Consider the following 11,260-nt stretch of genomic DNA (forward strand, 5'->3'; position numbering starts at 1 on the left):
TCAACCATTGTATTTTTCACCTCCAACATTTCTGGTAGGTTTTTCTTTATAGTTTCAGTTTCTTTTGTAAAGAATTACCACTTTTCATTAATAATGTTCCTGATTTCATTAAACTATTTGTATTTTCTTGTAATTTGTTGGGTTTTTTTATGGTAGCTATTTTGAATTCTCTGTCATTTAGATTATAAATTCCTCTGCCTTCAGGATTGATTTGTGGGTGCTTATCATTTTGCTTCTCGTCTGGAGTATTAATATATTTCTTCATAATGTTTGATGACGTAAATTTGTGCCTCTGCATAGTGTAGTATCTGGTTGCAGCTTCCACTTGCCATCACTGGATGGGGGTCAAGAGTTGTGTATTCTGAGCCCACTGTGTTCCCCAGCTCACTAGCTCACAGCTGCTGCTTTTCTAACATAGGTGTGGCCACTCGCTGACTGGCTGAGCTGGAGCACTGGGCAGTGGGAGGGGCACTTTCTTTTACCTGCTTCATCCTGGGGGCTTTCCTGCTCTGCCCTTGCTGTCTGCTCTCCTGGCATGCTGATTTGATGAAGACCCGCCCAGAATAGCTTAGCCACTTCTGTCTGGAACCTTCCCATGGGCTGTGAGGCAACTTGCAGAGCGAAGGTGTTCCCATGGAGAACCACCCCTCCCCCCTCCCCTCTAAGAGCCACCTGTGGTCGTGTGGCCTGGATCACTGCCACTGGGGGAGGGAGAGGAGATGCCCTTACCTCCTTCCACTTCCTCTTGGGGGTTCAGCACCTCCACCTTCAGATGTTTGGCTGCGTGGGCCTCTCAGACGTCTTTTGTGTTGTGTAAGTGTCCTCTGTTGGTTTATGAATGTCCTTTTCATTGTATCTTAGAGAGGAGAGTCTAAGGGAAGAGCTCACTCTGCCATGATGCTGACATCACTCCTTGAAAACATTTATAAATTATATGTACCGCAGTCTGAGGGAACTCCCTTCTTCCTCTGCATTTTGAGGAGAGTGATGTCTCAGTCTCTTAAAAGCTTTATTGTCAATATTGAGCCATCTGCCATTGGGAGTTTCACATAAGTAGTTAATTATAGCTTTTGACATCAGTTGTTGTGGCATTTGGGATAGGTGTGACACTTGGGCTAGGTATTTCTGACCAATATGCCTTAAGAGTATTGGACCTATAATATCTGGACACCTCCCTGTCTCAGAGAACACTCCCTACAAAATGGCTTCATGGTTGTGCCTCCAGTTAATCATTTGACTGCATCCTCTCTACACTGTGTTAGCACTGGGCATATGGAGTGGTTAGCACTAGGCATATAGAGAGGTAGAATGGGGTGGTGGAGTGGAAACCTGGCTTTGCTACTTTCTTTGTATGTAACTTTGGGCAAAACAAGAATGCGAGTTCTGTTTAAAAGGAGCAGCTGCTACTCAGCTCTGGCTGATTTGGAATGGTTGCAGCCGTTTGGGAATGTAGTCCTGGTAGGGCCAGATCTTCTAATTTTTCAAAAGAAGTTGGAAATCATGAGAAGTTCTAGGTATTTAAATGCAGTTAACTAATATAAAACTATTGAAAACACCCAGCAGCACAAAAAAGACTTGTATGTAGTCAGGATGTGGCCTAAGGACTACATCATGATCTTGTGCAAATCGTGGTTCTGAGACTCCTCCACAGTTGGAGACCTAGACTTCTGTACAAATGTAGCTAATGGATAATGAAATGTTTTAAGTGACTTGCAGATGTTGTTTTGTTTGTTTTTGTAAAAAATGTGTGCTATGTAATGTTTGTTACTTTGATGTTTGCTATTGTTATACGAAAAGAAACAGTATGGTGGTGGTGTTGGATAAAATCAGACTTCACAAAAATGTTAAGTCCAGTGTCTTCATGAACAATTGTTTTTAGTGAAAGCAGTATTAATACTGAAGAGTTCACATATTAGATACAGTGTTAATACATAGTAGGCACTGAAGAAGTATTAATTGGAAAACTGGGTAGTTGGACCTATTTAAAATTCATTATGATAATTTCTGCTGCTCTTCTGTCAACTTACATCATGGCCAATGAAAATTCATTTCAGAGAGTTTGAAGAGTCTTTTTATTGATTGATTGATTTGGTGAGGAAGATTGGCCCTGAGCTAACATCTGTTGCCAACCTTCCTCTTTTTTTTTTTTTTTTTTTGTTTGAGGAAGATTGTCCCTGAGCTAACATCTGTGCCAGTCTTCCTCTATTTTGTATGTGGGATGCTACCACAGTGTGGCTCAATGAATAGTGTGTAGGTCCATGCCCAGGATCTGAACCCCTGAACCCTGGGCTGCCAAAGTGTGACCACTACGCCACCAGATTAGCCCCTGAAGAGTCTTTAAAATGTCTGAGAACTTATAATCTTAACTTATTTGTTTGCTCTATGCTGATTTTTTCTTTATTTAGAATCTGAGAAATTAGTACATCATATTCTCCAGGATATGTACAAAACCAAGAAGACAGTGACTTGGGTTATTCTATGAATGTTACCCATCTCAGGCACATGCAAGGCTTTCTTAGAAGATAGTAAAAAATATGGAGAAACATTTTTGGAACCCTGGTTTAAAGCTCCAAACAAAGGGACATTTCGGATTGTTTACAAATCTTGAAAAAACAGTCACTTGAATACAGAAGTTATCAAATACTTGGCAGGTATGTTTCTGTAGTGATTTTACATTGGTGTTCAACAGTAAATACTTGTTCATGCTTTTAAGAATTTGTTTTTAAAGATTTAAGGCTTACATTTTTGAGTGTAGAACAAGTACATTAAAATGTCCTTAAAATAGGGGCCAGCCCGGTGGCGCAGCAGTTAAGTTCACCCGTTCCACTTCTCCGCGGTGTGGGGTTCGCCAGTTCAGATCCCAGGTGCAGACATGGCACCGCTTGGCAAACGCCATGCTGTGGTAGGCATCCCACGTATAAAGTGGAGGAAGATGGGCAGGGATGTTAGCTCAGGGCCAGTCTTCCTCAGCAAAAAGAGGAGGATTGAGGGTAGTTAGCTCAGGGCTAATCTTCCTCAAAAAAAAAAAATTTTTTAAAAGTCCTTAAAATAATATCCAATGTAACTGGTTTCAATATGTTGCATATGAGATTTCCTGATAGATATCAAATCTTTTCCAAATCAAGATTGAATTTTCTTTGGGAAACAAAAAACAAAAATCTCTTTCTCAGGATTTCATTTGTATTTATTTATTGAAAAAGTTTATGGAATTTCATTGAGGTCCATGTAGTGGACTAGAATATATACGGTGAGGGTATTAGTTTATATACTACTTTAACAAGTCCCAAACAGAAAGAGATGAAAGATTGTTTTTGTATCCATCAAGCTTCATGTATCCTTCTCAGACTGTTTCGCTATTCTTTTTATTACAGGAATAGTAGACAGCCTCAGTTTGGAAAATAGAGTGGATTTTAGCAATCCACAGTACACAGTGGTAGTAGAAATCATTAAAGCTGCCTGTTGCCTGACTGTTGTGAAAGATGATATGTTCAGAAAATATAGTCTCCGGGAGGTGGTGAAGAATGCTAAGGACCCATCACAGCTTAATCCAAAGGAGGCAGCACAAGCAGGAAATGGGAAGAATCTAAATTGGAATCTGGTGACAAATCTAGTCAAAATGACCCAGCTGAAGGGTCGAATAACCAGCAGGTGGTACCAGAGGATGGTGAGGAGCTGGAGCAGACAGAACCATATCTGAGACTAAGGTGGTGAATGAGGGAGGAGCTAAACCTGAATTTGCAAGTCAGGTCACAGAAGGATGTGAGTCAAATGAAAATGGCCTCTCAGAGGAAAAAAGTCGATCAATGTTGGAGGTGAGTTTCTCCACTGGGGTTCTGTGGGATGTTTCTGGAATTCCATATAAAACTGTGACTGAAAATACAGTTTTTGAATTGTGTGTGCTGCATAATACTGTGCTCACAGTGGTGAACAATGATTGAGCAGCCCTGTTAACAGTTTTGTTAGAGATCTTTTCTGCTCTGTGTGGCAGTGTGCAGTCACCCACATGCGTTTGGGTGAGCTAAGAGAAGCTGTGGATAATTGGTGAACACTTGCACAGAGAGGAGAGTGGTAGGAGGATGACGATGGCCTCTCCCTTATAACTACCTTTCCTAGCCTCTCCTGCACTGCCAGCTGACTTAGTGTGAGCAAACAAGCTTTGTGAAAGATAAACCCAGAGGGAAATTTTCATTCTAAGGAAGGAATTTTTTTGTGTTGCAACTCAGCTGTCCCCTGCCACTTTGTTGTAAACATTGCAAAAACATGGGTCATATAGGTTAGAAGTGAATTGTTCTGTGAAGTTTTTGTACTTTTTGTGATTTTCTTTTTTAGTTATTATGCCTGTTTTTATATTTTATTAACGTTTGTTGCTTACAAACAGATCTGACGGTCCAGTGCTGCAGTTTTTGAAGGCGAGGTATGAGATAGAAGAGGACCATTCTAGGTATAGAACTGCAGACATTTCCTATAAGGTTAGTGAGGAAGAATTAAGTGTTCTGAGTTACTACAGTTTACTGGAGCAAAAAGGGACACAAAGAAATTCTTTGTTTACAAGGAAAGCTACTTCTCAGTGGTTTTATAGCCACTCAAAATCCAAGCTGTCCTATTCCATTGTATGTTGTCTGTGGAACGCAACTTAGAAATCTGGTGTTTGCTCCAGCAATTGTAACTATAAATCATAGCCATTTGATAAGTAAGGGTGTTGATTATTTTAAATGGCTTTTGGAATATCAAAACAGTAAAGCTTTTGTTGGAAAATCACATTCAGTGAAAAGGTTTAGTAATCAAATTATTTAGTAGCATAATTTATTCTAGGAAAGAAAAATTCACATAGTTGGTAAGAATCTAATAATACCAACATTAAAATGCTAGGGCAAGAAACAGTACAAGAAATCGAAATGACTGTACTCTCAATTTAATAAATTGACATCATGTGATGCTAAAGAGATTTGTATAATTAACTGAAAAGCAGCAGCTTCTCTATCTGCGTTGACGTGTCAACACATTTCACAAATATTTGTCATGGGGTAGCATTTGTAAGATATGTAAATGATACTGAAATTCATGAAAATGTTTTCTGCTGCTAGGCGCCTCCCCAGACACAGGCAAATATAAATTTAATGGGTCTCCTTATCTGAAAACCAAAGGTCTGTCATCTGTACTCCTGCTACCCCATCAATGATTGGCTCCATGACAAGTTTTGCCTCATTTTAATACAAGAAAATCCTGGTCTTGACATTACAGCACACTGCTTTCTTCACAGAGAAGTGCTGATATAAAATACTTAGCGATGAAATGGGGAAAGTTCTCAATAATGCTACAAAATTGGTTAACTTTATTAAAGACCCATTTATGCAAGAATGTTTTTAAAAAACCCAAAACTAAAGCCTGCCCAAAGAGCACCTAAAATCTTCTACATACAGAAATCCAGTGGCTTATCAGAGGAAGAGGTCTCAACAGGATATTTGAGTTGGAAGGTGAATTGCCAGAGTACTTAGAGATTTTGCTGAATGCTTTGAAGATAAGGAATGGCTGCAGAAATTAGTCTATTTTAGCAGACATTTTTCATTGTACGAACAAGTTTCTGCGAGGTCCTGGAGAAAATTCTTTTTTCCTAAAAGTGATAAGCTTCTTAGATAAAAAAGAAACTGAGTCTTTGGAACAAGCACATTGCCAAAGGAACTCTTGAAATGTTTCCACACCATTGGGCTTGAGAATGAAGGAAAATAGCAGCGTCTCAAGCCTTACTAAAGCTATCCTTGAAGAGCTGCAGAGCCAAATTCAATAGCATTTCCCCTCCTTTTCCCAACACTGGTGTGTGACTGGGTGAGGGACCCTTTCGCTAAATCTTCTTAGCCTGAGACTTTGTCTTTGAGAGAAGAGAAAGAACTCTGTGAGTCCCGGTCAGACAGTTCTGGATTTGCGGGAAACAAGAGCTTCCTTCAACTTAGTGCTCACACTCACATACCATGAACGTTCCTTTAATTTGAAAGTTTTTCATGGGTTCCTCCAGGGTAAAACTACTGGAAAAAACTTGAAAAGACAAACACCGAAGAAGGCTACAAAATAAGATGTCCAGATTGAGAATATTAAGGGGTTGTGAAATTAGCTTTTGGAAATGGGTTTATTTTTAAGTTTTAAAAAGTTTGGAAGTATTATAAATGTTAAGACTTCCTGCACCAATGGCTGTTTATTTAATGGCTGGTGAACGTGGGCATATGTTTTTATCCTCTTAGCTAGTGGTCCAGCTTGGCAAACCAGGCTAGAAGGATTTGGGAGGGGCAAAGAGAATAGAGAGGGCCTTGCTAATGCAGACAGGCTGGAACTTCCTGATATATCTTTAGATATTTAGAAAGTTAGCTCTTAATAGGTTGAAGTCATCTTGAAAGGATGGTAAGAGCTTTGAAAGTGTCATTTGGAGGATAGAGTTTTATTTCCTTCATCAGACTTGTCCAAGATAAAAATACTTTTATTTTGATGGTGCGAGACTCTGAGACTCTGGGAGTAAAATTGGCCATCTGCTTACAGAACATACAACTCTGTGGAACGGGGCTCCTTTTGCTTTGTGAAAGCAGCTACTCCACAGAAAGATTTTGGCTTAGTGGTTTGGTTCTAATCTCCTTTTGAATTTATCAATATTTGTTAAGACCTGAGTGTGACAAAAACGTGTTCTTCCTCAGCTCTCAAGTATACTCTGTTCTGCTGGAATCTGAATTGATTCGTTGCAAGATTTGTTTTCAGGTTTATTTCCACTGACAGTTGAATATGTTATTTTATAAATGACAAGATTCCAGGGTGGGAATTGAATGCCTTTTTTCTTTTAATTTTTCTTTTAAAAAATTATGTCAGTTAGGGGCCAGCCCTGTGGCCGAGTGGTTGGGGTTCACGTGCTCCGCTTCAGCAGCCCAGGGTTTCACCAGTTCGGATCCTGGGTGCTAACCTAGCACTGCTCATCAGGCCATACTGAAGCAGCGTCCCACATAGCACAACCAGAAGGATCTACAACTAGAATATGCAACTATGTACTGGGGGGCTTAGGGGAGAAGAAGAAGAAGGGAAAAAAAAGATTGGCAATAGATGTTAGCTCAGGTGCCAATTGTTAAAAAAGAAAAAGTTACGTCAATTAAAAAGCTCCACTTCTGTGTTGTGGTTTGGTAAACTTGTTTTGCACCATGGTGGAAAGAGTGTTAAAGTTGGTATTTTAAAACATGTTTCTCTAAGGTTAAACGTGATTTGTCAATGTTATTTTTACTTATATTTTGTTTTTGGTTTGGCCAAATATTTAGCTTGTAATTCATAGTTCTTGATATTTTCAGAAAAATCAAAATAAATTTGTTCCCCAAAGGTTGGTGTTCTGTACTTTCTCTTTCTGCCTCTTAGTAATAAATCTCTTGCTTAATAAGTAGATATATCAAAAAAGATGTTTCTGTGTCAAATTATGTATCAATAAAACTCATGTACATTGTCTTAAAAAGTGAAGATACAAAAATTTGTTAGTTGCTCTTGAATAAATAAATACTTTTACATAATCCAAGCTTAAGATATTTTACCGTGAATTTGCTCCAAAATGAGATATAGTAATATAGTAGTTAAATTCACTTATTGGCTTTGAATTGTTTATATTCCTTAACATTAATATTTTAAGCCACTTTAAAGAATGAGAAATATGTAAAGATATTAAGCAGAAAGAATTCTGTCATGAACATTTCTCTTGGAACAGTTCTAATCTTTATTTTGAATTAATCAGGCACAAGATAAATTCATTGTCCACCGTGCTTTTCTAACTAATCATTTGACCCTTGCTACTTGGTTTGGTTATTATAAAAATTTTCTTCCCAAATATTTTTAGATTTTTATTTATTTTTTGGCTTAAGTACAAAACAAAAACTAAGTTGAATTTTTCAGCAGGAAAAATCTTAAGCACTTTAGAGAGTAGTCACTGAATTATCAGGAAGCCAGGACTAAAAGAAGCAGCCCTGTAACTACTTAATGCCATAGTTTTCTTATCAGCCTATGTCTGTCCCCATTTGTGGTCTCTTAAAACATTTCACTTGGTTTTCCCAGTGATTGTCTCTGGGAATTCTTTTTTTTTTTTCTTTGAGGAAGATCAGGCCTGAGCTAACTGCTGCCAATCCTCCTGTTTTCGCCAAGGAAGACCGGCCCTGAGCCAACATCCGTGACCATCTTCCTCTACTTTATATGTGGAACGCCTACCACAGCATGGCACACCAAGCAGTGCCATGTCCGCACCCGGGATCCAAACCGGTGAACCCCAGGCCGCCGAAGCGGAACGTGCACACCTAACCACTGCACCACCGGGCCGGCCCAGTCTTTGGGAATTCTTGAACAAATTCCACCTAAGTAACAGAGAAACATATTATGAGACACTTGATTCCATTTTGACTATCCCAGCTGTCAGTACAATAGGAGAGAGTTTTCTTGAAACTCTGGCATTGAGTTCCAGACTCTGGGGCTTTTCTTAGCCTAAGCTCATTGAATTTATTGGACACCAGAAACTGTTGTTTATATAGTAAAGAAGACAGCGGAGCTCCATCATATGAGAGTTTAGTGCAGATTCACCTATATGCTTTGCCGGAAGAATAAAATAATCTCTTGACTCCCTTGCTTTTCCCCAGTTTAAACCAGACCTAGGCCTCTACTGCCCCAGGGAAGTAGAGGCTTCAGCTAAAAGCAAAGAGAAACAGCAAGTTAATTCTTGGCTCTTGAGCTTTTAAGAGCTGGGTCCTGGAGTTTCTAGGGGAGACTTTTGAGAGATAATTTAGAGTATATACAATTTTCCCCTGTGCCCTGGCTAGATAGTAAAATTCTCTTTGTTCCCCTCCCTCAAGATAGGGCTACTGTATTTTAAAATGTCCTCAAACATTTCTGAAAATCAACTTGTCATTGATTTTTTGAATTTAATAGAGAAAATGTTACACATTCTTAGGTTGAAATTAACTACCTTTTAGCTGAATTGATGCCACTTGAAATGGAATTCTCATGTAGAGGATCAGTGAATATCAGCCAGTAGGATTCTGGGACTAGAAGGAAATTGCAGTGCCTTCTCTGAGTCTTTATATAGAATTATTCTTAAATCCCTCCTTTGAAGAAGAAGGTTTCAGGAAAGATTCCACAGTTTCTTTGGATAATTTCTTCTTCCTGAGCCTTAAATTCAGTCACTTGGTACTCACAGACACATGCTTTGGATTTATAAGAGTATTATGGCCTAAGTGCACTATGCGAGGTGAATCAGGTGTTGTCTGTAAAAACAATTGGCCACTATCTTTTTTCCTCATGGAATGAGACTGATTAGTATGATAAGGATCCTTAGTAGTGATACTGAGCAATGGGTTCTCTCTGCTTGCCATGTTCTGAGCCAATTAATTAGGGATGGAGAAAGGAAGTTTTAACTCAATTAGCCGGCATAATTGGGAAGATGGCAGACTAGTGTCTCAAAATACCATCTTCCAAAAATTACAGAATCCTGAGGTAGTTGTATGGGGAAATGGGCGGTAAGGAGGGGGTTTCTTTCAGCCAGACAGACTTCAGGGTCTTTTATTGTTCTATTCTTCTGTCAGCTGTGATGGATACCTTGTAAGTGTGTTTCCCACCTGTGGTCAGCCTGTTCCTGGAGAGAAACTCATAGAACAAAGTTTTAATTTATCAAGCTATTGGGGAGTATATATGTAAGCGGAGGCCATAAATCAGGAGAGTATTTTAATTTCTTAGAGTACGTGCAAAGCAGCAAGTAGTCACACAGAGGGGCTGGGGCAACTTAGCATAACAAGATGGCCTCACTTTTGCTCACTTACAGTTGTTGGTTACTCAGTATTGGAGTTGGTAAAAACTTACAGTTTATCAAGCGTTTATAGTATCCTAATATATTTTAAAGCAAAATTCTTAGGGTTAAACAGGTTGAAATAGGTGTCTTCTACTTATGTAATGAGTTACTATAAAGTCAAAAGCTAATAAAATCTATATACTTACTAGCTTAGACCCTTATCTGGTAACACACACTTTAACTTTTGGGCAAAATACTTGCCTTTCTTGGATATTTGTAAGGTACGGTTGATTTTTTCACATAATCCTGAAGTTCAAGAGTCAATTTCCCTGGGTTGGATGATTTAAAGGGTGCAGACAAGGCAATAAGATCTTTCACTTCCTGAAGGAGAAAAGTCACTTTATGCTGATATGTTTGTTTTTCAGACATAGCAAGAGTTCGGAACTAATACTGAATATAGGCAGATTTTATTTGTTAATGGCAGCTTGAGTGATGAAGGCAAATGCCAGAGATCACCTGTGAACAAAGTGAGGTTTTTGAGATCTAATTCCAGATGAATGGTTTGTGAGTGTGAGGAGTGCAGTGGTTCAATAAAGCTGAAGGTTGAGTTTTATTTACATGTCACACCTGTATTTAACATTTCCACCAGACTAAGCCTATTTATTCTACAGGCAGTCCTTGGTTTACAGATGACCACCTCCTCCCACAGACCTGTACTGTTAAAAGTATGTAGAAGGGGACAAATGAATATGTGGTACAAGAACGCAGAATGTGTGTTTTGAAACGGGTTTGGGGAGGCCTGATGGAGGAAGGGTTGTGTATGCTGGGAGATCGACTCTCAGGAAAGGTCGATCTACCTCTACAAGATCTTTCTTGCCTGATATTTTTTGCTTCTCTTTGTAATACTATTTAAAACCCACCAATCAGATAATTATTGAGATTAGTAAGTATAGTTTAAATTACTAATTATTCATACATTGATTCTAATTGGCGTTTCCTTCTGATGTTCAGCTGAAATCAGTTATATTGAGAGAATGAGAATATGGTGGCAAGAGAAAAAGATTTTGGAGAATGGAATCCATTGAGCGTGGAGGTGGTACGGGAGGTGTGAGTATGGGATCCATAGTGTCACTGCAGAGGGTCACTGGTATGTGAGCCGGGTGTACAGAAAGATGTGGGAGGATGGTGATAGGCAAACTGCTTTTGAAATTCTGCCAGTTCCTGAGTCTGTAGGAAACGTCCACGAGGAAAGGAAACTTTTCTCTTCCATAGGAGATGGCTTTTTCTGAGAACTAAGGCTTCTGCTGTCATTCCCTGAGTTCCCTTTCACTGGGTCCTAATTAGGCTTGTGGAACTTGTTTGGGAACCTGGCCACAGTCTCCTATTTGCATTGTTTCTGTGAGAAAATGTATTCTGAGTTCCATAAGAATCATACATACAGTAACATTTGCTGCTTTTACATAGGCAATATCTGTTCCAGCC

At 39.1% G+C, this 11,260-nt stretch overlaps 1 pseudogene; it reads left to right on the plus strand.

The window, feature by feature from the left end:
* The first annotated feature begins 1,427 nt into the window (after positions 1-1,427).
* The window catches only part of LOC139040113 (THUMP domain-containing protein 1-like), a 40,768-nt pseudogene continuing 30,935 nt past the window's right edge, over positions 1,428-11,260 (plus strand).

The sequence above is a fragment of the Equus asinus genome, chromosome 14, assembly GCF_041296235.1.
Source record: "Equus asinus isolate D_3611 breed Donkey chromosome 14, EquAss-T2T_v2, whole genome shotgun sequence".
In the NCBI taxonomy this organism is placed as follows: Eukaryota; Metazoa; Chordata; class Mammalia; order Perissodactyla; family Equidae; genus Equus; species Equus asinus.